The sequence below is a fragment of the Rattus norvegicus genome, chromosome 7 (genome assembly GCF_021556685.1).
Source record: "Rattus norvegicus strain SHRSP/BbbUtx chromosome 7, alternate assembly SHRSP_T2T, whole genome shotgun sequence".
Lineage (NCBI taxonomy): Eukaryota > Metazoa > Chordata > Mammalia > Rodentia > Muridae > Rattus > Rattus norvegicus.
Window position 1 is genome coordinate 143,440,108 of NC_141540.1, and position 14,023 is coordinate 143,454,130.

At 52.7% G+C, this 14,023-nt stretch overlaps 1 long non-coding RNA gene across 1 annotated transcript; it reads right to left on the reverse strand.

The window, feature by feature from the left end:
• Positions 1 to 12,692: 12,692 nt before the first annotated feature.
• Cistr (chondrogenesis-associated transcript) lies at positions 12,693 to 13,194 on the reverse strand. The gene has a single exon (NR_104335.1). It is a non-coding gene; the product is annotated as a chondrogenesis-associated transcript (long non-coding RNA).
• Between the last annotated feature and the right edge of the window lie 829 nt (positions 13,195 to 14,023).

A 14,023-nucleotide genomic window follows, 5' to 3' on the forward strand; every position in this document is an offset into this window, starting at 1 on the left:
GTGTGTGTGTGTGTGTGTGTGTGTGTGTGTGTGTGTGTTTTGAAGAACTCGACTGTGAGGTTTCCAAGTATGAATTTTGTAGATGATGCTGTCTGTCATGTTTGCAATGCTGCTGTTGCGTTGCTGGGCTGCAAACCTTAGAGGAGAAGCAGCTGCTGAGTTGCTGAGCAAGGCTGGGGGCTAGAGGGAGGGTGGGGGTCCCCACTGGGCCTCCTTGTCTCTTCTCTTTCTTCAGGGCCTGTGCAAAACACATGGGTCTAAGCACACCTCACACTGATGGGCATGTGCTGAGATAGCCCTGGTCTGTCCAGGCACAGACCCACTGTATCTGCTACACGGGCACTTCACACACCCTGGTTATGCAGAACAACGCCTCTCCCTTCTGATGGCAGCCTATGCTCTGCCGGTGGTGAGGGCTGATGCTGTGCAGAGCGTGGGCCATACTTTGTTCTCACATCCATGTGCACCGTATGTTCAAATGTGTGAATCCCCTGAAGGGATGCTGAGTGGGGAGGGGGGGTGCAGGAAGCCTGAAAAAGATAGGGAATTTATGAGGCGCTTTTGTCGGGAGACAGTCGTAATGAAGAAAATTCAATTTTCTGCAGCTCGGAGAGTCAATATGTTAAATCTCGGAGAAGCTGAGGAGTGACAGAGGAATGGCAAAGTCAATGGGACGTGCGTGGGAGGGAAGCCGTCTGCCCGAGTCTGCAGCCGGCTGCCTCCTCTCCATACCCTTGAACTGAGACTGGGGGACGGGATGATACCTAAGTTCTTGGGAGTGCCCTGCCTCTGCCAGCCCATGTGGTTCCTAAGGAGAAGCTACCATTTCCCAAGTTCACATCTATTCTGGCACCAGCTTACTTTCTTTTTCCCCCTCCGACACAGGGTTTCTCGGTGTAGTCCTGGCTCTCCTGGAACTCACGCTATAGACCAGGCTTTGGCCTGGAACTCACAGAGATCTGCCTGCCTCTGCTTCCCGAATGCTGGGATTAAAGACGTGCGACACCCCGCCCAGCAGAAGTTCCTCTTGTAGTCTAACTAGTACTCTGTCTTGATGCAGTTACTATTTTACAGTGGCTGTTTCTAACTAAAGTCACTAATAGGAAATACTTTAAAATTTTCACTTTTCCTCCATCATCATGTACTTGGCTGGCCTCCTAAGATTCAACTTTCCGCACCCAGTCTTCACCCTCTTTCCAGCTTCTCATTACAGAAGGAAGCACAGAAAGAGCTGGGGGTGGGGGGTGTCCACAGTGAGCCTAGTGTCACCGGGAGCCGTGATTAGCTGAGCTGCTGGCTGTGTAATTGGTGTGTGCCTGCGTCCCCGGGGTCTGGTGTGCTAACAGCGGGTTCCTGTGGTGAGTAACGAGATCTGGGCCCATGGCTGGTTGCACATTCTAATTAATTAGTGCTCCTCCGGTGTGGAGGAATGAGAAGGAGCTGAGGGAGGCCATGTGGGGGCGCCTCAAAGTGAGAGTCTAGTTCTTCAGAGCCCAGAGGTCCCCAAGGTCTGAGGGAACGGGAGCTTCCACCCCAGAGTGAGGGTTCGGTGGGAGTGGACTGGGTACAAACCCATGCGCTGGTGGTCCATGCTTGGCACAAGCGTCTACCCCCAGCTAAGTCCCAGACTCAAGCCTTTGCTACACACCTTTCTGGTGAAGTCCAGAAATATATGAAGGACCAGGGCTTCCCGGCCCCTCAGCCTCATTCTTGTCGATTCACAGCTGCTGCCACTCTACAAGATGGTTCTCCACCAGCCATTCACACCTGCCTCACACTCACGAGGCTCAAGGACTTTTGCACTCTCCCCTTCTGGGCACTGCCTGATCCTGCACATGTGGACTCTTGGCTCTTGGACTCTTGGGGTAGCTTCCAGTCCAGAGGCCTTTCCTTCAGCCCTGCTGTGGATTGACTCCAGAGCCTTGCTCATGTTGGGCAAGCATCCTACCATTGGTCTACAGCAGCAGCCCTTAGATTATAGCACAGACTCTCACCATGTGGCCCAGCCAGGCTTTGAGGCCGACATTTTCCTGCTTGAGCCACCCAAGTGCACTACCATGCTTGTTAAGTCTCTTTTGAAACCTGGCATCTGGGAGGAATACAACAGAAACTTCAAGTAGGGAGCAGGGAGAAGGTTTGGAGAGCATCCTCCTCCCCACGGCCTTACCCCTACAGTCTGATTATGATTATTATAGCAGCAAGAAAAATTAAGGCGAGAAGTGAGGAAGAACTTCCAGAAAGCAGAAGGGCTCTATTTGTTTGCTGAGGCAGAAATCTATGCCCGACGCCTCGAGGCGCTAGGGTGACCAGACACCATTTCCCATCCCCCTCACGGAGATCTTCCTTTTAACGCTGAAATCAGGCAAGGTGTGTGGGGCGGGGAGAGTGGGGAGGGAAACTAGAGAAAATCCGCAGAATTGGAGATGAGGCTGCGGCAGGCGCTCTGCCTTCCATGTGGCGGCACGAACCCCGTTCTCGCGCCCGGTAATTGCTAAATTACCCGCCATCTGCTCGGCTCTCAGACATAAATTATCTGCGAGGAGAAAAGCCACAGAAGCGGTGTACTTTCCTCCCGCCCGCCCAAACTCGCGAGAGGAGCTAAGGGTGGGCTCAGGCAGCCCAGGCCTCAGTTCTGCAGAAGGGGCAGCGGTCCAAGGGCACTAATAGAGCCCCTTGGGGCGGGGGCGGGGCGCCATGGGCGGGGCCTCACGTGGACCGGCCTTTCGGTGGGCGGGGCCTGACGTGGGTATGTCTCTCAGTGGGTGGGGTTCTCCCCATGGCTCCCTAGAGGAGGCGGGACCTGTGTGGTGGGCGGGGCTTCTCACAGGTGGGCGCACAGAGCACTGCGGGTTTTGGGGTGCCATTCTTCTCTACCCAACTTCCAGGCCGTGACCCCCGATGTCTCTCCAGCTCTCTGATAGCTGTCCCAGGATCAGGGCAGGAGAGAAGGGCACAGACCGAGGGCGTGAGCAGGACCTTAGCCTGGGACCTTCGGTTCTGAGGGTGGGGCAGGAGAGGGATGTAGAAATGACAGACAGTGGATAAAAAGGCCGCAGGTTGCAGAGGTGCGGAGTGGAAGGGAGATGGAGCAGGTGCAGGTGGAGTGAGCAGTAGGCACAGGGGAGTCAAGACAGCCACTCAGGGATAGCAGAGTGAGCCCTGTGAACATGGAGGGTCCAAGGCGAGTCGAAAGCACAGACAGCAAACAGTATGGAGCCCAGGCCTGAAGGAATGTGGGGAGCTCAAGACTGTGCCAGGGAAAACAAGGGCGCCTTGGAAGGTCCCAGGAAGGTGGCATCTCCAGAACCATCTTCCGCTCTCAGGCTGGACCCTGGCTCTCTGGAGCTGAGGAGTCAGGGGTCCCACCCGAACTCCAGGCACCTGAAGGGTGTGCCCACTGAGTGGGGGCGGGCGGGCGACTCCCAACTCCACGCAGGACAGAGTGGGGTTTGTGCGGCGCGATTGTTTAGTATTCATGGGGCGACGCAATCTCTCCCACATCTGCTTAGCACAGCAAGTCCTGTCATATAACTGTCTCCCGCACTGTCTGTCCATAAAGAATGTCTCGGAATTGGTGTAATTCAGAGAAATTAATGACGACTTTCTGCGGGACGGCTCCCTGGGGGATGATTAACACTTCATCGTCCATCTGATGCGCGGGGCCCAGCGCTCCATCGCGAACATTTGGGCCGTGGCCAGCCGCATTAAAGGTTATTACGGAAAACGCGACCTGCAAACGGGCGAGAGGCATGATGGACCAGGGGCGGGGGAGGGAGGACGGGGTGCCCATCCTAGCCTGCCAAGTCCGAGATCAAGTTTCCTGAGGTGTGGGCATCTGAAGAGTCTAATGCTGAGGGAGAATGGGTTTCTTGTTTTAAACTATGAAGAACCTGGAGGGTACCGGGGAACAACTAGGCCCCATCTCACCTCAGAGCTGAGGAAGGGAACAGAGCCACTGTTCGAGGGGGACTGCTAATAGAGGCTTTCCTTGTCTTTAGCTTTCATAGCATCATTAGGTGAGTTTTATTATCAGTCGATGTAACTGAGACTCAGAGAGGTTGTGTCATGTGTCCAAAATAGCACAGCTTAGGAAGACAGCAAGGCAGAATTCAAGAGTCTTAATTCATGAGATCTTACCCTTTCTGCTACACCCTGGGGGAGAAGCAGCCTTAGTAAGTGTCTCCCCCAAACTTCTTGCACAGTGGGTGGTAGCTAAGTGTTCAAAATGGTGAACAAGTGCAGGAATTACCTATGAACGAGTGCTCCACTTCTGATCTGGACCAGAGATCTGAAGACTCTGGTGGCAGGAAATGGTACAGGGTGCCATTGTGGGCCTGGAAGCCTGGTTTCCTACAGCTTCCCTGGGCAGTCTTAGCCTCTAGAGAGGGTATTGATCCTTAGTCTGTAGGAAGGGGTACAGGCATGCACTCAGTGCTGGTGAACATCAGAGTGCAAGTTTGTGTGTGCACATGTCAACCAAGGTTTGAGTTATGAGTGGGTGTGCCTTGCAGGTGTGTGTGAGAACACACGTGCCACACGAGGAAACATCAACTTCTAAGTAGTCTGCTCCTCCCAGATTTTGGCTCATCTCACTCTCAGAGTCCCTACAGGTTTTGTTTTTGGTGTTTGTTCATTCGTTTGTTTGTTTTGTGACATCAATATTCTGGAGCACCATACCCTTGTAAACTTCCTGCACTGGCTTCACTGAGTGGTTCAAAGCCATTTGTTTGTTTCCTGGAAATTCTGATAAAGGCTGTATCTACATTCCCATGGAACTGCACATGGGCAGAGGTTCCCAGGCCACTCGTGTTGAGGAGTTCTTCCTTGAGTCTAACCTCAAATCCTCTTCTTATTTAGGATATTCTATAGACCCAAGCAAGGTGTTTGAAACGGGAGATTTCTCTTCCTGTTTCCAGCATGGGGATAATTTCTTCTGGTTGGTTCTTTGCAGTCACACTCTTTCTGTTCCTGACATGAGGATAGTTTCTGGGGGGTGGGAGGAGTCCAGAGTATAGGTGCTAATAGTGATTATTACCTTTAAAAAGTACCGGTAATGATCTGCAGTTAAAAATTACATTTATTATTTACTATGTGTGTGTGTGTGGGGGGGGGGTGGTGTTAGTGGGTACATATGCCACAGTATGTGTATATGAATGTATGTGTGTGTATATGAATGTTTGTGTGTGTGTGCGTGTGTGCATGTGTGTGTGTGTGTGTGTGTGTGTGTGTGTGTGCATGTGTGCACACAGGTCATCTTTCTGGGAATTGGTGCTTTCCTTCTACCTTGTGGGTTCTGGGATTGAACTCAGGTCATAAGACTTGGCCACAAGTTCCCATACTGACTGAATCATTTAGTTTGCCCTCTCTATGTAATTAAACCCAGACCTTCCTGTGTGTGGAGGGGTTGTGTGTGTGTGTAAGCCTGGTGAATCTCAGACCGATTTAGGAAGAGGGGAATGGATCAACAATGGTCCATCCTCATAATAGACGAGGGCTGGTGTCCTCACAGTGTCCTTAATGCATGAGGTTGTCACTGAAAGCCCAGGTCCCTGCTTCCTGGTCTAGGACTTCTGGAGCTGCTATCAGTGAATCCTGGTAGCCTGATACCCACCATACCTTTTGCTTCAATGCCACATCTTCCTGTATGAATACCTGTGTGGTGTTTTGGCTTCATAATCCTAGTAGTCAAGTGCCCCCTCTCCTTTCTCCTACTCTTAGACTCTTCCCCTAAACAGACCCCCCACTCCGCCCTTTGCAATACAATGCCCCATAACTGCCTCCTATGGAAAGCCCTCCAGGATGTTCCCTCCAGTATCTGTTGAAGTCCCAAACTTCCCCTTGGTAAAGTGCTGTCAAGATGCCCAACTGTTTCTTGTTAACCCCCTCTTTCCCAATCATGTACTGCACACCCCCTGGTCATAGCTGCTTTTATTATACAGTGGGTCTATCTCTCCTGGACCTCTGGCTCTTAGACAGAACTGCAAGGAGATGATTCCCCTTCCCCCCCACCCCACCCCCACCCCGGCCCCCTTTTCCTGGCTTCCGGAAATGGTGGTAAGAGCCGCGCCCACTGGTCTGGTCTGTCTGGTGCATGGAGGTGGTGGTGAGGTCCTTTCTCCTGAGTTTGTTTGTGAGTTAGGACTCAGCCCTGGGCCCGGAGGCACGTGCTTTGCTCAGGCCGTGGACACAGGTCTTTGCTGGCTAGCTGTCCCATAAAGGTGTGAAGGGAGCGACAGCCTTGCCTGGATTGCTCAGATTGGCCAGAGCCTTCGTCCGCGTTTACGCTCCATCTTTCTCCCACGCAAACTCACCACTCCACAGAGTCGCTTCAGAACTAAGCCCCTTTCCGGAGACTCTGGACTGGTTCTGCCCAGTATGACAAGAGGCGAGTGTAGCTCTAAGGAACCAAAGGCGCCTGGTCTCGAGACCAATCGATGGATTGGCCGCCACCTTGTGGCCAATAGTGAGCACCGCAGAATTGGGGTAGTCGTGCTAAGTGGAATCTCCTGGAAAGGAAAGGGGGTGACTTCATCCTGAATGATGTCCTCAGATTTCCTTATTATTCAGAGGGCTTCTCAGAAAATCCTTAAATTCCTACTTGAAAGGGGAGTGAGAACGGCAGGGAAAGTCAAGTAGCAAGAACACTTACAGAAGAATCCTACCTCCCCAAATAACCGAACCGGAAGCAGGAGAGGTGCTGTGACCTCAAAATACATTTGGTTGCTCGATGGACACCGTTGCATATTATGGTCCTGACTGGAGATGGAATCCAGGGCTTTTGCACACGCTCCCCGACTAGGCAGCTTCATTAAACAACCTAGGTTGACCATGAACTCCTGAAGCTCAGGCAGGCCTTGAACTTGTGACTCTTCTGCCTCAGCCTCTAGTAGCTGAAGATTACAAGTCTGCACCACAAGGCTCAGCCTTGCACATATGTTTCAAATCTCTGATGGTTTCCTGTCAGTGAGTGTCCCATCTTCTCTAGTCTTCTCTCTCCACACTCGGTTCAACAAGTCTTTTCAGAAGTCTCAGTTCTACAGTCTTCTTCCTCTGACTTAGACTGCGTCTATCACCAAGTAATTGATCTGGGAAGTTCCCTCTGTGGTCAAATTTTAATCTTTTTTTTCAGGACCAGAAAGGGAGAAGGACCCATGTAGAACCACAGGTGGGAAGACAGTGAGAGTGGTTCTGAGGGAGGGTCACTCTGTCCCCAGTTTTCCTCCTCTATCTGCTTAGATCTTTGGAGATGATGATGATGATGATGATGATGATGATGGTAAAAAATGGCCTACTTCCCTGGAGGCTTTGAGATTCACAGGTGCTAGGGAAAAGAACCCCCTGAGTTCTGATTGACACATTGCTACCCCTTCTGTAGAGCAGGGTGAGGAGGTGCTTGTCTGATTCTTTCTCATCTCAGAGTCCTTTGCTCTATCAGAATCTCAGGCTCCCACAGGGATTCTTGATTTTTCTCAGTGCCAACCCTCCAAGGCCTAGTCTCCTTCCCAGAGAACCAAGGTTCTCAGAGTATTGACTCCAGCCATCGACTCTTCCTCCCCTGGCACTCCTTGGAAATCCTGACCCAGTGGTCTGGCTCTGCAGATCTCTCTGCAAAGTTTGAACATTACCTTTGAGGTACAGGGGAGTTCTTCCTTCCATGGTGGGGAAATCTTCACTTGGAACTGAGGTTCTCCCCTGCACCATTTGCTGCTGCTGCTGGCCTTCCCGAGCTAAATTAAAAAGCAATGTTCTGTGCATGGCTCCAGCCCTGTGGAGCTTGACTCTGGGAAAAAAAAAAAAAAGACAATTACCAGCCCCTGCATCTCCCTCTTGTCTGGCCGCCTTATAATTTTTTTCCGTGGCTGCCTGGTATGCAACATTTATGTTTTTAATAATACCAGAATGGTTTTGACCTTGGGAATTCATAGTAGAATGGGCATTGTGCTGCCCCAACGTGACCAAGATCAGTGTGTCTCGCACCCTCCCAGAATGGAGGCTCTGGGGCTTCCTAGATTCTGGGGAGAGGCATAGGGGGGAGATGAGGGTTGTAGGGGCAGAATCTGAGAAACTAGAGTGGACCCGGAGACACATGGGGATAGGCAGAATGAAGTTTTTGAGAGGCTGGGTATGCCCCCTCCTCCAGGAAAGTACCAAGTGTGTATGGGGTGCTGTGGGCATGCAAGCACAAGAACCCATTCGCCCACAAGTGCCCAAACCCACAACAGGTCTCATTCCTCCTCACTCTCCTTTTTCTTTACCTCTTTAATTTAATGAACGTTGGAAGCTTGGAGGGCAAGAAGAACTTCCCAATAGAGGGTATGGGCAGCAGGAAGGGGCCTTTCTTCCCCTCCTGTCAGATCTCCTTCCTGGAGACAGTAAGGAGGGAGGGAGGGGCTGGAGAGCATGGGGTTAGGGAAGGGACTGGGAGAGAGCCTTCTCAGAAAGACAGCTGGGCCCTTGTGGAGAAAGACCAAGTGTAGCACCTGAACAGGGTTTCCTTGCATTTTCAAAGAGCCCTGGAGAGAGTGAAAGTCACTCAGTGAAAGAGGATTTCTGTGCACAGCAGAAAGTAGGGAGGCAGGGCAGAGAGGTAAGTTGTACCCAGCCAGTGTTAGCAGCCTGCACCTCCATGTCCCGGGCTAATAGTCCTGTAAGCATAAGTTTAAAAAAGGTTAATGGAAGATAGTGTCTTTTGGTTCTGACTTTCCCAATCTAAAACAAAAACAAAACCAAAAAACCTTGGGTTCTAGTTCCTACTTGGACTCTAGGGCGGGTCATTCTTGGAGCTGGGTGTCATTTGCTGTACTCCGAGCCTCAGGGTCTTTCTATGTCAGTGGCTCTAAGGCTAGGGACCAGGAAGGGCTTGGTGGGGTTGGTGGTGGAAGGAAGGTGCCAAGGTAGGTGATGACAGTTCAAGGTCTGGAGAATCTGAGAAGGCATGCTGGTGGTCACGGGTGCAAAGAGGTTTTCTCGGATTCAGAAATTCAAGCTGGGACCACACAGCGGGGTGACCTGGCTTCCTCGTGCAGGGAGCCCTGTTCTCTGCCGCCCTCCCGTGGCTGCTTGGCCCTTCTCACGTGGCTGCTGAAGATTCAGCTCAACTCTGCAGAGCTGCTTCCCTCGCCCCCTGGTGGAAATTTCATACATTACAAGAAGCGATCTTGGCTTTCTGATTGCGTTTGTGTTTTCCAAGATTCTGGAGATTCTTGGGCCTTTCTGCAGCTAGAAGTCCTTTCTCAAATATGGCCTTCCACACTTTTGCCCTAACATCGACTTGCACTGTGGAGAAGAGGGGTTGAGAATGAGCGAGGAGGGGTAGTAGGCATCGCTTCTTTTTTCAGGTTCACACTTCTCTGGTTGTCAGTTTCCTAGGGTTGCTGGGTGGGGATTTTCAGGGTCTGGTGACATTTCCGAAGAATATGGATCCGAATCATGGAGCCTGTTCCAGTTTCCTCTAAGGGGCACCTGAATTCAGTCTGTCACCATCCACAGAGAGACGGATTGGCAGGCGCTGGAAGGCAAGAGACAGGGATGATGGAGGGAGATGGCGTCTTTGACAGATGCTGACAGGGCTCGTTATTTGCTAGCTCTGAATCCCTCCCACCCACCACGCTGCCCTTGGTCTCCCCCTCAGACTCAGTGCTCATTACTGACTGGAGAGAGCCCTGTGGGCAGGCAGCTCTGGAGGCACAGTGCCTGGTGATGAACAGTGCTTGGCTGAGTGCGGTTGGAGCTGGGGTTTCATTATGACTGTGATGTTTGAAGGGAAAAATCTCTCCAGACCGATCCTGAGATGCCGGGGGTGGATAGAGCCAGGGGAGGCATACTGAAAGGAACTGAATTCACTGAGCCAGGCACTAGTTTGGGACAGCTCATATGTGCTTTGAAGGAGGGCGGGTCAAAAAAGGGCAGACCCCACATTTACTGCTTCTTTTCTTGTATACTTTTTGAGATAGGGTCTCATGGACACCAGGCTTACCTCAAAACTGAGAATGCCCTGACCCTTTTGCCTCCACTTTCAGAATGCTGGGGTAACAGGTATAACCCCTGCTCCCTTCCTGTTTCATCGTCCTTGCCAGACTGCTGGGGTGCAGTCTTGATTTCCAGGTACTTTTTTGTTCTTCACCCCCATCCCCAAGAGTAAGCACTTTTAGTGTGCTTCCCACCTCTCCTCCTGGGTGACAGGGGAGGGGGTGGACCGGGTTTGGGTGCTTCTCCTGTTTCCCATGGAGGAACTGAGGTTACCGGAGGTGGGGGTAAGTCACATTACCATAAAGGCCCATGGAGCGGGCAGGGAGAGGACGGACATTTGGAATGGTAGAGAAGGTTCGGGGAGGAGCCGAGTGCTGCAGTCAGAGCCGGTGCTGCATCCTAATCAGCGCTGCTGCGGAGGCTGCTCAGCGGCCGTCAATCATCCACACAAAGGGCCGCCCGTCCCCTTCCCCCTCTCAGGCCTGCGCACCAGCCTTCCCACTCCGTCCTCAGAATGTCTGGGCAGTGCTAAGAGGCTGGGGTTGGGGGGGGGGGGGAGCAGACCCACCAACAGGAGGGACCCGCGATATACCCAGTAAATACAAGCAGAAACCCACAGAATGGGGCCGGTACAAAGCTGGGTGGGTTCTAGCGCCCTGGAGACTGAAGAGGGAGAGACAGAGGGACAGATGTGGAAAGGGAGAAATGGAGGAGAGGGGCAAGAAATAGGAGGGAGCGAAGTCCGACATAATGCTAGGTGCGTCCCCACATCTGAGATCGCAGTGACAGACATAGGCTCAGTGACCTGAGAGGATCCCAGGTTCAGGGAGAACTGAGAGCCACAGACCTAAGGCACAAGAAATGTACTAGGAAAGGGGAAGAGGGGGAAGATGGGAGCGGAGGAAAGGGAGGTGATACAGTTGCATAAGGTGATGCAGCCTTATGTCCAAGAGCTCCCCCGGCCTCCCCGGACGCGGGTCTCAAGTGGAGATCTTAAGCCTGGGGTGGTAAGCGGCAGTCCAACAATTCAGAACTTTACTGAAAATGCCAGATTACCTGGTGTTGAAACAGACCTCCACTCCCACTGAGTCCTAGCAGGCTCAGAACAATTAGGAAGGGGCAGGGAGTAAAGAGAAAAAGATGCCCATGGAGGACGGAGAAAACCCCCAACAGAGAGCAGAGGGATGGTTGGTATTGAAAAAGAGTAATTGACAGAAAACAGAGAGACACGGAGATGGAGAGCAGCCAACCACTCCTGTGGATGAGGGAGGCTTCTAAAGGCTGGAGTTGTGAAGGGGGCAGATTTGGGGGCTGGCACAGGGCACACCTATCTCGCCAATGAGTCAACCAGCAATGTGTTGGGGAGGTAAAGATTTATTTATCTACTATTATTTTAGGGTGACCTTGCGTTTCTTTTTTGTTCAGAGAGCCCATCTATTCTGGTTCATGCTATCTCATTCTAAGTAGCACTTTCAGCTGCTGCGGTCACTGGGTCATTCCTGGCAATTCCTCTTTGGGGACTGCCTTAAAGCCTGCAGCGCAGCTCCGAGCAGTCTCTCACCAGAGGCAAATTTGTATCCTTTAGGGGTGGATCTAAATTCTGAAAACAGTCAAGTGTTGTTAGGAACCATGACTGGAGAATAAGGTGAAGGCCTAGCCAGGGAATAATATTTCTAGTTAAGTACAAGGTGAATGTGGAAAGATGCCGTGTGTGTGTGTGTGTGTGTGTGTGTGTGTGTGTGTGTGTGTGTTGCCCCCTCCTCCCATGTAGCTCTGAGAAGCCATTTTAAGAACCTTGCATGATGTGATAGGAGACCTTGCAGCTGCCGCTGGAGATTCCAGTCTTCTGCCTGTTAAAAATAGAGCTCCCAAATCCCAGTATGGCATCAGATGGTCAAGACCTGCCCGGTCCTGATCCTCCCCGACCCCCACCAATGGTGGCTCATAACCCCATCCGTGTTGGTGTAGAGCATACTCGAATGCAAGTAACCTAGGGACACCCTAGATATATCAGAGTGAGAAGGTTAGACTGGGGTAAATGTATAAGGAGGGCTAGTGAATTCACGTAGGAAAGCTGCCTGGAAGAGGGGAGTTAGGAATGGGGGGATGTGGAGGAAGAAACCCAGTAATGGATGAAACAGAGGGAAGAGAAGTAGCTCTCTGGCAGTTCTGAGGAGGGTGGACAAATTGTGAGCGTATCGAACAGCTTTTTTTTTTTTTTTTTTTTTTTTGGTTTGTTTGTTTGTTTTTTGGCTAGGTACAAGGAACCGGAAGGGAGGCAGGTTCAAGAGACAGGCTGGGTGATCCCATTTCTAAGAGGAACTGGGGCCTACTGGAGGGCACACTGACATGTGTTAGATGGCACAATTTTCTAGATAGATGTGCAGTGTGTGTGCGTGTGCATGTGTGTGTGCGTGTGTGTGAAGGGGCATGTATATCCAAGTAGCTTTGTGCCGTGTGGCTTTATGCCCCAGGCTCTTGTCTTTCCATCTGTGTGCGACTGGCATTAAGCTATGTCTGAGCGTGTTTGTTCATTTGTGTATTTCCACGTGGTCGTGTGTGAGCAATATTTCCATTGCTTTCTGGGTGTTTCATTTGGCTACATGCGGCGGAAGGCACCGTGAGAAGTGAATGCGCGAGCTATGTGTGCCCGAGTGCGCTTGCTGGTGTCTGCAGGAGCAGCGGGGCTGGAATGGAGCCTTGTCTCTCTCACTCCACTGGCTCCATCTGCCCTCTCCGAGGTCGTGACAAGGAGGCAAACAGCAAAACTGGCAAACAGCTACAGCTAGGGAGTCCAGAAGTATTGCAAGTCCGGCCCAGACTATCCCTGCTGGGGAGAAATAGCTGGAGGGAGACTGACAAGACGATCGCGCGCACAGATGCTGCGTGGACGCGCTTCCCCGAGCAGGTGCGCTCATGCGTATAGGCCATCAATAGCGTCAGGGCCTCGGGCACACCGGGCCCGACTCTGGCTGTTGGCCTTCATTCCCTTTGCTCTGACCAGATCTCTAACGCCTCCAAATGCCTGTCCCGGTTTTTGGGACTCTGTGGCTGGGGAAGCACACTTCGACTTCGGAGCCAATCGCGCGGAATGTCTGCAGGCTCCTGGGGCGGTGGAAGAGATGCATGCGGGGGCGTCCTCGCCCTCGCTCCCTCCCCAGCTCCGCCGCCTCCTACCCACCCCCTTCCGGCCCGCGGCAGTTTCCGAAATCGCCCGGCGGCCGCGAATTCATTAGCGGGGGGCGGATGTAAACGCAGCGCGGTGGAACGTTTTAATTAGGCCTGAACAATAAACAAGCTAAACGAGGCGCACAGGGCTCCCTGGCGGGCCCTCAGCCTCCTCCGCGCCGCGCGGACTCATTACGGCTGCAGCCAATTTCATGCCAGCGCCGGGCGCGCGCGGCCCGGACCGGGGAGGGCGCGCGGGGGCGGCTGAGACACTCTGCCCGGGGCTGCGCGCTGGTCGGTTGCGGGCTTCTCAGGGCCGCCGCTCCCTCTACCCAGCCTGGCTCCGTGTCCTTGAGCTGAAGGTCTCCGCCCGCACCTGCCTGCTCTTTTAGGGTCTGCCCTGCTCTGCGTGCCGCCCTCGTTCCACAGCTCGGCGGAGGGTTCCGCTCTTGCTCTCCCCCGCCTCGAACCCACATTCTTGTCTGCCGCAGTCTCCCCATCTCTAAGGATATCTCCTCCCCGCGGGATCCTTTTCATACATTGGCGAGGACCGTCGGGCTTAGCTACCCGCCTCAGTGTTGGTGGATCCTGTGGCCTGGTGCCTCGGTCTCGTTCCGGGTATCCGCCATTTCTCTGCTCGCTAATGCAGCAGCCTGCCAGCCTCCTGCCCACCCTCCGTCTCCTGCTAGGGTTCCTCCCGAGGCCGTTAGACCTAAAGGTTTAGGTGCAGCCGGAGGTTTTGTCCTTAGTCATTAACAGGGCTTCTGGACTCAAGAACCTGCAGAGTAGGTTAGCGTTCTTCCTCCTCCCCACCTTTTAGCTAAGCTGCAGGCATGTTTTGCAGGTGCGTTGTCTTGGTCAAGATTCCCATGCCTGGCTGTTGATG